This window comes from Leopardus geoffroyi, chromosome B1 (genome assembly GCF_018350155.1).
Source record: "Leopardus geoffroyi isolate Oge1 chromosome B1, O.geoffroyi_Oge1_pat1.0, whole genome shotgun sequence".
NCBI lineage: Eukaryota > Metazoa > Chordata > Mammalia > Carnivora > Felidae > Leopardus > Leopardus geoffroyi.
The window spans coordinates 79735552-79748413 of NC_059327.1; the positions used below are offsets into that span (position 1 = coordinate 79735552).

General features: G+C 40.4%; 1 long non-coding RNA gene across 1 annotated transcript in view; it reads right to left on the reverse strand.

Moving 5' to 3' along the window:
* LOC123591685 overlaps positions 1–1540 on the reverse strand; it is a 40091-nt gene extending 38551 nt beyond the window's left edge. The window contains exon 1 of the long non-coding RNA XR_006709460.1: positions 629–1540. This is a non-coding gene — a long non-coding RNA (uncharacterized LOC123591685). The remainder of the gene's footprint in view (positions 1–628) is intronic.
* Positions 1541–12862: the final 11322 nt, after the last annotated feature.

The window sequence follows — 12862 nt, forward strand, 5'->3', positions numbered from 1 at the left end:
AATTCCTTACACTGAGGGGGCGCCTGGGTGGCTCAGTCCAACTGAGTTGGACTTCGACTTTGGCTCGGGTCATGATCTCACGGTTCATGGGTCCGAGCCCCATGTCAGGCTCTTGCTGACAGCTCAGAGCCTGGAGCCTGCTTTGGATTCTGTGTCTCCCTCTCTCTGCCACTACCCTGCTCATGCTCTCTCTCTCTCTCTCTCTCTCTCTCTCTCTCTCTCTCAAAAATAAACATTAAAAAAAATTAAAAAATTTCTGGGGCGCCTGGGTGGCGCAGTCGGTTGGGCGTCCGACTTCAGCCAGGTCACGATCTCGCGGTCCGTGAGTTCGAGCCCCGCGTCGGGCTCTGTGCTGACGGCTCAGAGCCTGGAGCCTGTTTCCGATTCTGTGTCTCCCTCTCTCTCTGACCCTCCCCCGTTCATGCTCTGTCTCTCTCTGTCCCAGAAATAGATAAAACGTTGAAAAAAAAAATTAAAAAAAAAAATTAAAAAATTTCTTTACACTAAGATTGAAACCAACTGCATTTCCTTTTCCTTAACAACTTTTATGCTACAGAGATACCTCTCACTTTACTGCCTTTCAAGCACTTTAGACAGCAGAATTTGTCACCCACACTTGGCCCTTTACCTTAAGCTACTTTGGAGGCCATTTGCTGCTGCTGCAGAAAATCAGATTTTCCTTGATGAGCATTTTTGCGTGGCTGTGGAATGGGTGAGACTTCTCCCAGGAACAAGTATTTATTCTAACTTAGTTACCAGGAGGCCCAGTTTCCTTGACTGCCTTGTCTCCATGGAGGCAGAGTGCCAGGCCTTTCCCTGGATTCCTTATTTGCATCTATTCTGAAGAGTTGCCTAGTGGTCCGAAGTTCCTGGCTGCAGCTCCTCTTTGTTCTTATCCCGTCCCCAAATGTGACAGTTTATTCCCTTGATGGAAGTTTTACATACTTAGGCACCAATATTAAACTTGTATAACAACTTACTACTTGAAAAGCTCATCTGTGGGGGAATGACTATAAATTTTGGTATGTACATTTGCTGAATAGTATGCAACCAATAAAAATCCAATGATGTGGAGTCTAGAACTCACATCTCCAGACTGCCACCGAGTGCTTTCCTACCGTGATTCTGTGCCTCCCAGAAGCCAAACAAAATTCAGCCTTCTTTGGCCTGGAGCAGTTTTAGTTTTGCATTGCTGTTTCATCTGACATGCAAAGTATCAGAGCCAACAAATATGAGAACAGTTTTCCATAGGTCTGTTCTGCCAAAACTAACATGCACTGGCCATTGAAGCATCAAAACAATTTAGAAGACCTCAGTATTCAGTGCTGAGCAAGACCCTCTTTCTAGCATGGCTCACCTGAGCAGCATGCTTGTAGACAATGACCGTGTGCCATTTGCACCAGGGAATGGGAAGTGAACTTGGGAAAGTGTATTTCCAAAAATGCAAATACCTACACATAGTTAATAAAGAGAGCTTGTGGGAAGTAGTTCCTCATGTAGTTTTTATACTTCTTTTCCTCTTTAGAGCTCAGGAAGGGGATGGGCACATATTCTGGCTTCCATTTTTGTTTGTGTTATAACACTGCTTTGGGCGCTCCCTTGTTCATTCCTGTTTATTATTTCCTTATGGAAAAGCAATTATTTTGACTAGTTGGGAAGAAGTTTGCATTTTCTGTCTCTTTAGAAGGTGGAGAAGAAGAGTATTTATTGAGGGAAACGTGACATGTCTCACATTGCTCTTGTGTTTGGCAGTGTCTTGGTAAACTCTTCAGCCTTGGGATTTGGACAATTGATGCCACGATCCTGTCAATGGTTTTAAAGGTGAATATTTCTATGTTATTGTCTTTTTTTTTTTTTTTAATTTTTTTTTCCAACGTTTATTTATTTTTGGGACAGAGAGAGACAGAGCATGAACAGGGGAGGGGCAGAGAGAGAGGGAGACACAGAATCGGAAACAGGCTCCAGGCTCTGAGCCATCAGCCCAGAGCCTGACGCGGGGCTCGAACTAACGGACCGCGAGATCGTGACCTGGCTGAAGTCGGACGCTTAACCGACTGCGCCACCCAGGCGCCCCTGTTATTGTCTTAAATAAGGCTCTCTGCATTTCTGCCCTTGTAGAGGCTGTGTAAATTAAAATAAAGTGGACTGTTTTTTCCCTATCACCTTTAAAAACATTTGAAAACTTACAAAAATGCTTTTCAGATATGATGTATCATGTATTTCTTATAACACTCCTTTGGGAGTTTGTATCGTTACTTGTATTTTAAAGATGAAGGAAAACTGAATTGTAGCTAAAAATTGGCAGTACAGTGTGGTCTTCCCATGGCCTCTGCTCTCAAATTCCTTGTCATTTTCCCCTATCTCCTGTGATTTATGGCCCCTCTGCTGTAGGGTCCCCATTCCATTAACAGGATAAAAATTCCCTACAACTTTTACACTTTGTGTAACACAGCTCTTCTGAAATTGTACTTTATTGCTTGTATGAATCTGTAAAATCTCCATCTTTTACTGTGAGGTAAGGAATAATACAGCAATAATAACTTTAGAAGTGTCTCCTGTGATAGTGTATTTTGGTAAGATTCAGTTCTATTTTGCTGTTATAAAATGGTGGTTGAATGAAAGTAATGGCTTTTTTTTTTTTTTTAGAAATATCTATTCTGATCCAATTCATTTTTTAAAAAGAAGTGCATGTGTGATAACAGACTTAAGACAGAAAAGTGGTAATTTTGACGTAGATTTTCTGTTTGCTTGCTTAGGTAATTTTTTGGCCATCAGGAAGAAGGGCACTATCACTGAAGGAAAGCTATATCCTTGTTCATTAGTTTTCATAAGACAGTCTATGGTTTCTGTTCTTGATAACGTACTTCAGACTATGACCTGAGTCAGTAATTGTTGGATGTATGTGTATGTGTATGTGAACCTGGCACAAATGAAAAATTATGATGCTATTTGTCCACCTTCTTCTACTCTTCCACTCTTCAATCCTATGTTTCTTTTTGTATCCCTTTGCTCATTCAAAAATATTTATGGAGAGTCACCTGTGAAACCTGGACACAGAAGAGTGAGTGATTGCCCAGGATCTCATGGTTAATAAGTGGCACGGTCAGGACTTGAATAAAGTTGCCTGGTCACAAAGCCACACTCTCAACTGCTAAGCTGTTGTGGTATGTGCTGTGCATGCGTGTGCGTGTGCGTGTGCGTGTGCGTGTGTGTGTGTGTGTGTGTGTGTGTGTGTGTGTGAGGGAGGGTGGGAGGAAGAAAGGGGGAGAGAGAGAGAGGGAGATGCAGAGAACACATAAGACATGGTCTTCCCTCTCCCAGCCCCTTAATAGGGCAACATGTTGGGAGTCATTCAGTCTTCTGTGTGAGCTCATTGTTGTCTGGGCATGTATTTTCACTGCTCCCTAATGTCAAGAAAATATGGCTTGGTAGCATTTCAGTGGGAGAACAGAGATGTGTGTAAGTGAGATTAATCACTCTTCGTGAAAAAGGGACATTTTCTTAGTGACCTTTACTTTCTAACTTTTGGCAAATATTTTAATCTTCAGTATTTCAAAAACTTGAAGCATATGGTGATTGAAAATGACTTCGTAATTTTATGCTTGAAAAATATTGGGAGCACAGAGCAATCTTTTTCCTCTGCAAGGATCTATCTTAGTGCTAAGTGTTATAGAGAGAAGGTAATAGAAAATGTGGATATACTCCAACTTATTGCCCTAAAGCAGGGCAAAAGAAAGAAGATTGGACCTAAATTAGTGCAATCCTTAATGTGATCCACAAATTGGTGTTGCTGACCAGACTGATTGTAAACAGTTTGTGACCAGATAGATACAAACATTGAGAGTGGTTTGAGAGTGGTTAAAACATTTGCGTAGGGGCGCCTGGGTGGTTCAGTTGGTTAAGCGTCCAACTTTGGCTCAGGTCATGATTTCACAGTTCATGAGTTCGAGCCCCACATTGGGCTCTGTGCTGACACCCCAGGCTTGGAGGCTGCTTTGGATTCTGTGTCTCCCTCTCTCTCTGCCCCTCCCCTGCTCTCACTCTGTCTCTCTCAAAAATAAACATTAAAAAAAAAAAAAAGAAACATTTGTGTAACTGAAAGAAATTTGAAAGTGTAATTATTTGTTCATTGAATTTAATGATAGAAACAATGAGGGGTGACTGGGTGACTTAGTTGGTTAAGCATCTGACTTCAGCTCAGGTCATGATCTCATGGTTTGTGAGTTCAAGCCCCACATCAGGCTCTGTGTTGACAGCTCAGAGTCTGGAGCCTGCTTGGGATTCTGTCTCCCTCTCTCTCTGCCCCTCCCCCACGCTCTCTTTCTCAAAAATAAAGTAAATAAATATTTTTTAAAAAGTAAAAATAGAAGAAACAACGGTGTTTGTATTTTCTGTCCCTTTTGTTTTTATTTTCTTTCTCTATTTTCATTGAGGTATAATTGAAAAATGAAATTGTGTATACTTAAAGTGTACAACATGATGATTTGACATATGTATACATTGTGAAATGATTACTGTAATCAGGTTAATTAACATGCCCATCACCTCATGCAGTTACCATTGTTTTTTAGTAAAAACACTTAAGATTTACTCTCTTAGCAAAATACACAATATAGTATTACTTACTGTATTGTATGTTAGATTCCTCAGAACTTACTCATTTTATAACTGAAGGCTTGTACCCTTTGACTAGCATCTCTTATGTCCCCTACCTCTCAGTCCCTGATAACTACTCTTTTATTCTCTGTTTCTATGAGTTGTTTGTTGATTTTTTTTTTAAGGTTCCATGTATAAGTGAGATCCTACAGTATTTGTCTTTTCTCTGGCTTATGTCACTTAGTGTAATGTCTTCTAGGTTCATCCATGTTGCAAATGGTAGGATTTCCTTATTTCTCATGGCTGAATAATGTTTTATTTTGTATATATATTCATATGTATGTGTATATATATCACCACATATTCATATATATATAATGCATACACATATCATATTTGTGTGTATGTGTCTATGTATGTATCTCACATTTTCTTTATCCATTCATCTGCCAATGAATCCTTAGGCAGTTTCCCTATCTTGGCTATTATGGATAGTGCTGCAATGAACGTGGATGTTTTTATTTACTTTTTCTGGTAATTCATCTCTATTTTATTTTGTAAAAATATCTGCCTGTTTTGGATTGCAAATTGAAAAAAAAAAACCAAACTCATCTTCTACTACAGATAGTTTGAGAACACTGTGCTAAACCACAATCAAGTCAGGCTTTGCTATTGAATTGAAAATAATGTTTTAAAAAAATTTTTAAGTTTATTTATTTTTGAGAGAGAGAGAGACAGCATGAGTGGAGGAGGAGCAGAGAAAGAGAGGGAGACACAGAATCTGAAGCAGGCTCCAGGCTCTGAGCTGTCAGCGGAGCCTGATGTGGGGCTAAGATTCATGGTCCAGGAGATTATGACCTGAGCCGAAGTGGGACACTTGACTGAGCCACCCAGGCACCCTGAAAATAATGTATTTTAAAAACACATTGAGTGTAAAATACTAGATTGATATATGTAAATTGTATCATTAGGAATTTTTTAACCTTGGTCAACTAGGTGAATAAGATTCAAAGGATTCTGGGGGCTTATAATTGCATGGAGGCAATTTTTGCTTAATTCCTGTGAGAAATTTTGGCAAAAGCTTGGGAGAGGCCAAGCCCTACTAATTTGCTTAATAGTCGAGTATCTTCACAAGGATATCCTGAGGATATCTTTGTTTAGTCTCTCACCGAAAGAATTGTTGTGTAAGTATCAGTTTGTTCGTTCGTTCATTCATTCATTCATTCATTCATTCATATTGGGCACCTTATAAATGCCCAGGACCACTCTCTGCATGTTAGAATGTGCTAATGGAATAGTATGAGGGGTTGTCTATATACAGACATTTTTGGAGATGTTTTAAAGGTAGGCTTTGGGTTCCTTGAGGAACCCTTGAAGAACTCAGGCCCACTGAGCACATTTACAGAATGTTCTTAGCTGGTTGGACTTCAACCACGCTTTTCCTATTTTCCTGGCCCCACTATCTGTCACCCCAGTTTTCCTAGCTTCTATTCTAGGAATAGACCCAGAACATAGCAAGTGGGACAGGACAATGGAAATCACAGAAGAATTCAAAAGCTAAAGCTGGAACACCGACTACAGAAGCAGCCTCCACTGCAAAAGTTTTTGGCTTTGGCAAGTGGGTATGGGAGGTGTGAGAACTGCCCCCCTGCCACAACTGGCAAAGGACATGGTGGCCTGCATGAACACCAATGTCATTTAAAAAAAATTTTTTTTTAAGTTTATTTATTTTGAGAGTGAGGGAGCATAAGTGGGGTAGGGGCAAAGAGAGAGGAGAGAGAGACTCCCAAGCAGGCTCTACACTGTCAGGACAGAGCCTGACGTGGAGCTCAAACTCACAGTGAGATCATGACCTGAGCCAAAACCGAGAGTCAGATGCTTAACCAACTGAGCCACCCAGGGGCCCTGTGAACATCAATGTCATTTTAATATAAAGTTAGCAACAGATGTGTAACCTAGAAATTGAACAAGACCTTTTTGCTGAATCAGCCAGTTTGATTCTTCATCAGGAGAAGAAAGCAAGATTACGGTGAAATTCCTGCTAGAATCCCATTTGGTAAAGTGTAACCTCTGACATTCCACTGAGTGATCTTTTGGGAGTTCTAAAGACCTAATGTGCCTTTAGAAAATAACACAGTCTTTCTCTTTCGTTTTGACTTCCTTTTATTTATCTTGATTTATCACTGATAGGTTTGTTGTTATCATAAAAGAGAAAGTTTTCATCATAGATGGCATTCATGATGGCAAGTTGTAAAATAGTGTGTTTTACTGATGGATGTCCAGATAGCATTGAATGGGGGAGGCCTAATCATTCAATCTCTGTCAGCAATTAGCCTGGATTCATAAACAAGAACACATGTTGAGACTGTGGTATTGACTACAACAGCTAGGTACTTTTTACCAGGGTTTACAGAGCCTTGATTTTTCTCCATGTGATGTGTATGGGAGAAGTTGGGGAGGTCAAGAGAAAATAAGCATAAGTCAAAGGGAGACTTGTAAAATAAACAGCAACATCTGGCAAATGACTTCCTCCCATGTACATAGGAAGGACTCTTATTCAGGGCAGTGAATGAGAAATGTTTTTCTTGGCAGCATGTTAGGTTAATGTCCATCAGATTTGGGAGTGGGGTTTGCTTAGGGTTATAATATTTCTCTTGTTGATGGTGTGGACTCTAAGGCCAGATGCTCATAGCAGCAGCCATCCATTTGGCCATTCTTAAGACTCGTTAGGTTTACTTTGAAGTGTTTTCAAAAGACATTTAAACATTAAAGTCTCATAATTCTTCATTATCTAAACTTTTGTTTACATCTTCTTGGTGAACTATATTATTTACACTGGAGAGGTCTAGTACTTCATTTCTTTTTGCTCAATTATCAAAAAGAACATGAAATTGTAACAATTCAGTATATCACTTTAGACATACCAATATATACAGGCCCTTTGTAATTTCGTGATGCGTAACTATTTCCATTAAATGATTAAAAATAAATTGAATATGCAATAATTTGTTATTTTATAGCTTATCACTGTCTTTATGAAGGGTACTTTTAGGCCTTTTCTCACCGAAATAAACATATTTTTGTTGTTTTTACAGACCAAAAAAAAAAGTAAAATATGCATACTATATATTAGGAAAATAAACAAAGCAAAAGTTTATAAAATAAGAAAACTTTGGAGTCTTTCATCTAGATCATATCAAATGACAATTCTATGTTGAGTTTGAGCAAACTCAGAAATAAAATTTAAAAAAAATACTATTTTCATTAAGTCCCTTTGAAGGTAGCACAACTTTATAATTCTGTTGTAGTTGTGTAATTTGCTTCTTCATGCAGTGGAGATTGAGAGGTGTTTTCCTAGTTGTGGGGAAGAGAATGGGAAGAGAGCACACCCCTCTGGGGGGCTCAGTGGGATAGAACGTCCACTGAATTTCCCATCTCACTACTCTTCCCTTCCTCCCATTTCTGTCATGGCCATTTATGAAAAGCAGATGGAAACAAAGTGATTTACACATAGAATAATTCTATTTAATGCCATGGGAAATGTGGATGTCTTGGTTTTAGGATTTTTGTGATGGTGTTGTTTTTTTAAGTGCAAGCCTTTCACATTGTGAAACCATCTGCTTTTCTGAAGCCATGTACTTTAAAATTTTTTTTTAATGTTTATTTATTTTTGAGAGAGAGAGGGAGAGAGAGAGAGAGAAAGGGAGAGAGAGTGTGGGGGAGCAGCAAAAGAGAGAGAAACACAGATTCCAAAGCAGGCTCCAGGCTCTGAGCCGTCAGCACAGAGCCGGATGCAGGGCTTGAACCCATGAACTGTGACATCATGACCTGAGCCAAAGTGTGGTGCTTAACCAACTGAGCCACCCAAGCAGCCCTGAAGTCATGTACTTCTTGACGCAGGAGTCTTAGAAAGGCTCACAGATGGGAATCTGTGTCCATTATCTACAAGGGAAAGAGAAAGGTCCTGGGATTTCCCAAGGGGGAAGTTATCAGGGTAGCAGTTACCTGAATAGCAGGCCTACCAGGAACTGTGTCACCTGTGTGCTTAGTGAATGAGAAAAACTGTCACAGAGTCATACACTTAAATTAGTCACCATCACCCCAAGTTGTTTTAGAAAAAAACAGGATAAAGAATATAATTTACCTTCTTGAAGAGACTACAGTGGAATTTAGAGAAGGGAGAAACTGTACCTGGTGACATTGGACACAAGGAGTAACTGGAATTAATAAATAAGGAGGTGGTGGAGGGATATTGAAGAGCATCCCATGAAGAGGAAATCACGTTCAATAGTCACATAGTTTTGTTTTTTCATTATTTTTAAAAAATTTTTTTTTAACATTTATTTATTTTTGAGACAGAGAGAGACAGAGCATGAACAGGGGAGGGGCAGAGAGAGAGGGAGACACAGAATCCAAAACAGGCTCCAGGCTCCGAGCCGTCAGCACAGAGCCCGACGCGGGGCTCGAACTCACAGACCGTGAGATCATGACCTGAGCCGAAGTCGGACGCCCAACCGACCAAGCCACCCAGGCGCCCCTGTTTTTTCATTTTTAAAAAATTTACATCCAAGTTAGTTAGCATATAGTGCAGCAATGATTTCAGGAATAGATTCCTTAGTGCCCCTTACCCATTTAGCCCATCCCCCCCTCCCACAACCCCTCCAGTAACCCTCTGTTCTCCATATTTAAGAGGCTCTTATGTTTTGCCCCCTCCCTGTTTTTATATTATTTTTGCTTCCCTTCCCTTGTGCTCATCTGTTCTGTGTCTTAAAGTCCTCATAAGAGTGAAGTCATATGATATTTGTCTTTCTCTGACTGAATAGTCACATAGTTTTTTAAATGACAAGAGACCCTGTGCTCCTGAGGATCTCCCCCGCCCCCCGCCAGAGCTCCAGACCCACTTGATAGCAGGCCATTGCCGTCCCTCTGTGGGAATATAACATGTAATATATATTGGTTATGGCACTTCAGAACAGACATTGACTCACCGTAACTGATTATAGAGATCCAGGGCTAATTAACCTAAAGCGGGAGGCATGCAACCGTAAGAAGGTAAGGGAACTGTAAGAAAGCAAGGTTTGGTCTGGGACTTTATGCCTTGTCTCTGCTCCTTGTTTGCAGTGGCGGATTCACTTTCTCTGCGCCGCTGTGAATGTGGCAGGCGGTTTATGACATTCCTATTACTCGTAGGGTTTCTATATCCTGGTTCCAGGTCCATGAAGAGATTGAGTAAATTCTCTATTGGACTTTGTTCCTCCTAACAAAGGCTAGAAGGGAGTCAAAATAACCTACATCATTATCTCAACCACTAACGTATAACATTGAACAAAATAATCAGTGAAAAAAATATGTAGATGGTAAGTCAGATTTTGGGGGCCATTGACAAAGAAGTAGGAGGAAGTTGCATTTGGTCTAAAAGATCAGTATGTACTCTGGCAGTGGTTTAATTCTTGACTAATGAATATAGATGAGAAACCTGGGGTATGGCTTCCTGAGACATGAAGGTTAGCTGTAGACGAATAGAAAAGACCTAAATGGAACTGGGCACACACCCCATGGCCAGGATTGGCGAATGTAAGACTGGTTCCTGTTTCTAGAAGATGTGCATTCTGGACCACTTACTGAGCCACAAGTAGGAAGGAACAAGGCAGACAATCAGGCACCAGAGAGGTTGTGCAAAATGAAGGCTTAGTTTTAGCAAATGGCTGTGAAAGTGAACTAAAGAATGGTTTTTAAGGACTGATGGGTCCCAGAGCCTGAGACATAACTCAGCCCACAAGCTCAGGGAAGAGAAGAGGGCTTGGGGATCTAGGAACAAGGGTGGGGGTACTTGCAAAGGTGGGGGAGGGGTCAATGTGGGGGGATTTGAGGAGTATCCTGCAAATGGATGAGAAAGGCTTCTGTTTGCAGGAGAATTCCTTGGTGAGCTGAGAAGAATATGTGAGATTTTTGTGTTTCTGTGCTTCATTAGTCAAGATTATGGGTATGGACAATCCAAAAAGTTACTTCCCTATCAGTGTACACATTATTTGTCAAAAATGCTAGTAATGTGTTGACTCTTATCTTGTCATTGACTCGCATAATAACCAAGAGTCAATTTCTTCTACATAAAATGCAAAACTACAACTAGAGAACTGATAATCAGTAGTAAACTGTGGAGAGAAAAAGACTCATTTCAGTGGAGAATTCCCAAGTTTATATTTTCATTTTAAAATAAACTGCAACCAAAGACACCTGTTTTAAATAACCATGTCTGTTTTCCATGCCCATAGTTTCATTTTTTTGTTTGTTTTTTTCTGAAGGAGATGGTAATGAACATGCATGTTGAAATGGCATGTTGTATGCTTACATTTCGTATTTCTTTAACAGTTTCCTCAGTTACTTCTTTCTTGGACTCCATATTATTTGTTAATGCTGAATACCAGAATATCTGCCTTCCCTCTAGGCCTTGTCCCAGTTGGATCCCATAACCTTCAGGAAGCCTTTTTTAAAGCTCTTCTATCATCCATCAGAACTTTGCAGAATGCTTTTTTGCTCTCATAGTCATTACTACACATCTTAGTACTTGATTTTATTTGTGTGTTTTATGTAAGCTATTCTTCCTCCTCACTGTCAGATTCCAGATCTTTGTTCTGTGCTGAACTTTGTCTTTTTATGGAGAATATCTATTTTTCTCTTGTCTCAGACACATGTACCATTTCCTCTTGGCTCTTGCATCAGTGTTCCACAACCCAGTTCCCGTACTTGAATCTCTTCCAGAATGGCTTGTAGGCCCTCAGAGTGCATTTCCAATGCTAGTTTCCTGGAATCTGAGATTTACACTATATATATATATATTTTTTACCTGCCTGCCCCTTCTCAATCTCTTTATCAGTCATTTCACCTGTTTGACCACATGGCCTCATTTACTCTCTCACTACCACACTTACAACACTCTGAGACCAGATGTGTAGGGGTTTTCCCCTCTCTAAGCAATTCCCTCTGACATCAGCTGGGTGTCCTACAATTTAACTCAATTCTGACATTGTCTACCTGGAGATGGCATCAGATCCCATAGGTTAAGGGCTCAGTGCTGCAGGAATGCCCCCTCCTTCAGAATCTGATCACAAGTAGTAGGTTCCTAGGTTACCCATAACTTTTGTCCAGCTTGGCTGCAAATTGGAGATTCCCATGACCTCCTCCCCCTTGGATTTGATTATTTGCTAGAACAGCTTGCAGAACTCAGGGAAACACTTACGCTCATCAGTTTATTATATAATAATGGATACGATAATGAATACAGATGAAGAGCCAGATGAAGAGATACATAGGGCAAGATATGTGGGTAAGGGGGTGGGTGGAGCTTCCATGACCTCTCTGGGTATGCCACTTTCCTAGCACCAACATGTATACTCAGAAGCTCTCCGAAACCTGTACTTGGGGATTTTTATGAAGGCTTCATCACATATGCTTGATAGAGCATTGACTCCATTTCTAACCCTGTTCCCTCTCTGGAGAGTTGGAGGTAGGGCCAAAAATTCCAACCTTCTAATCATGGCTTGTTTTTTCTGGTGACCAGCCCCATCCAGGAGCCCAACAAAAGTCACTTCACCAGAATAAAAGATACCACTGTCACCCAGGAAATTCCAAGGGATTTAGGTGCTCTGTGTCAGGGACTTGGTCAAAGACCAAATATGAGAACAAAAGGTACTCTTAGTTTTTTAACATTTAGGAAATTATAAGGGTTTTAGGAGCCTGGTGCCAGGAACCAGGGGCAGTGACTAATACATATATTTTCTTTTTCATAGAACTTACACTAGATTATCCCCACAAGGCAAGTTTTCTAGACTCCTGGCTATAGTTCTCCTTGATCTGATGCCTCCTGCCACCTATATTTTGTCTTTTAATGATCTTTTAATGATTTCCCCCATATTGTTGATATTTGGATCTGTGCCTCATCTCTGCTACAGTATTTAATCTAATATTTACAGCCACGATGTGAGAAAAACACTATTGTCCCCATTTTACAAATGCCAAAACAGAAGGTTTAATAAATGGTGTCATGCTCAATGCCAACCCACTAATAGATGGTAGAGAAATGATTCAAATCTAGGTCCTCTTTCCCCCATATCACAGAGAAATGGAACAGAGAAGCCCACAGTTCAGACATTGATCTTATCACTGTGAAAATGCAGCTGGGGAGAAGCCTTTCTTGCATGAGCATAATCCTCATAATTGATGAATACTTAAGAATTGCCTTGACAGGGGCGCCTGGGTGGCGCAGTCG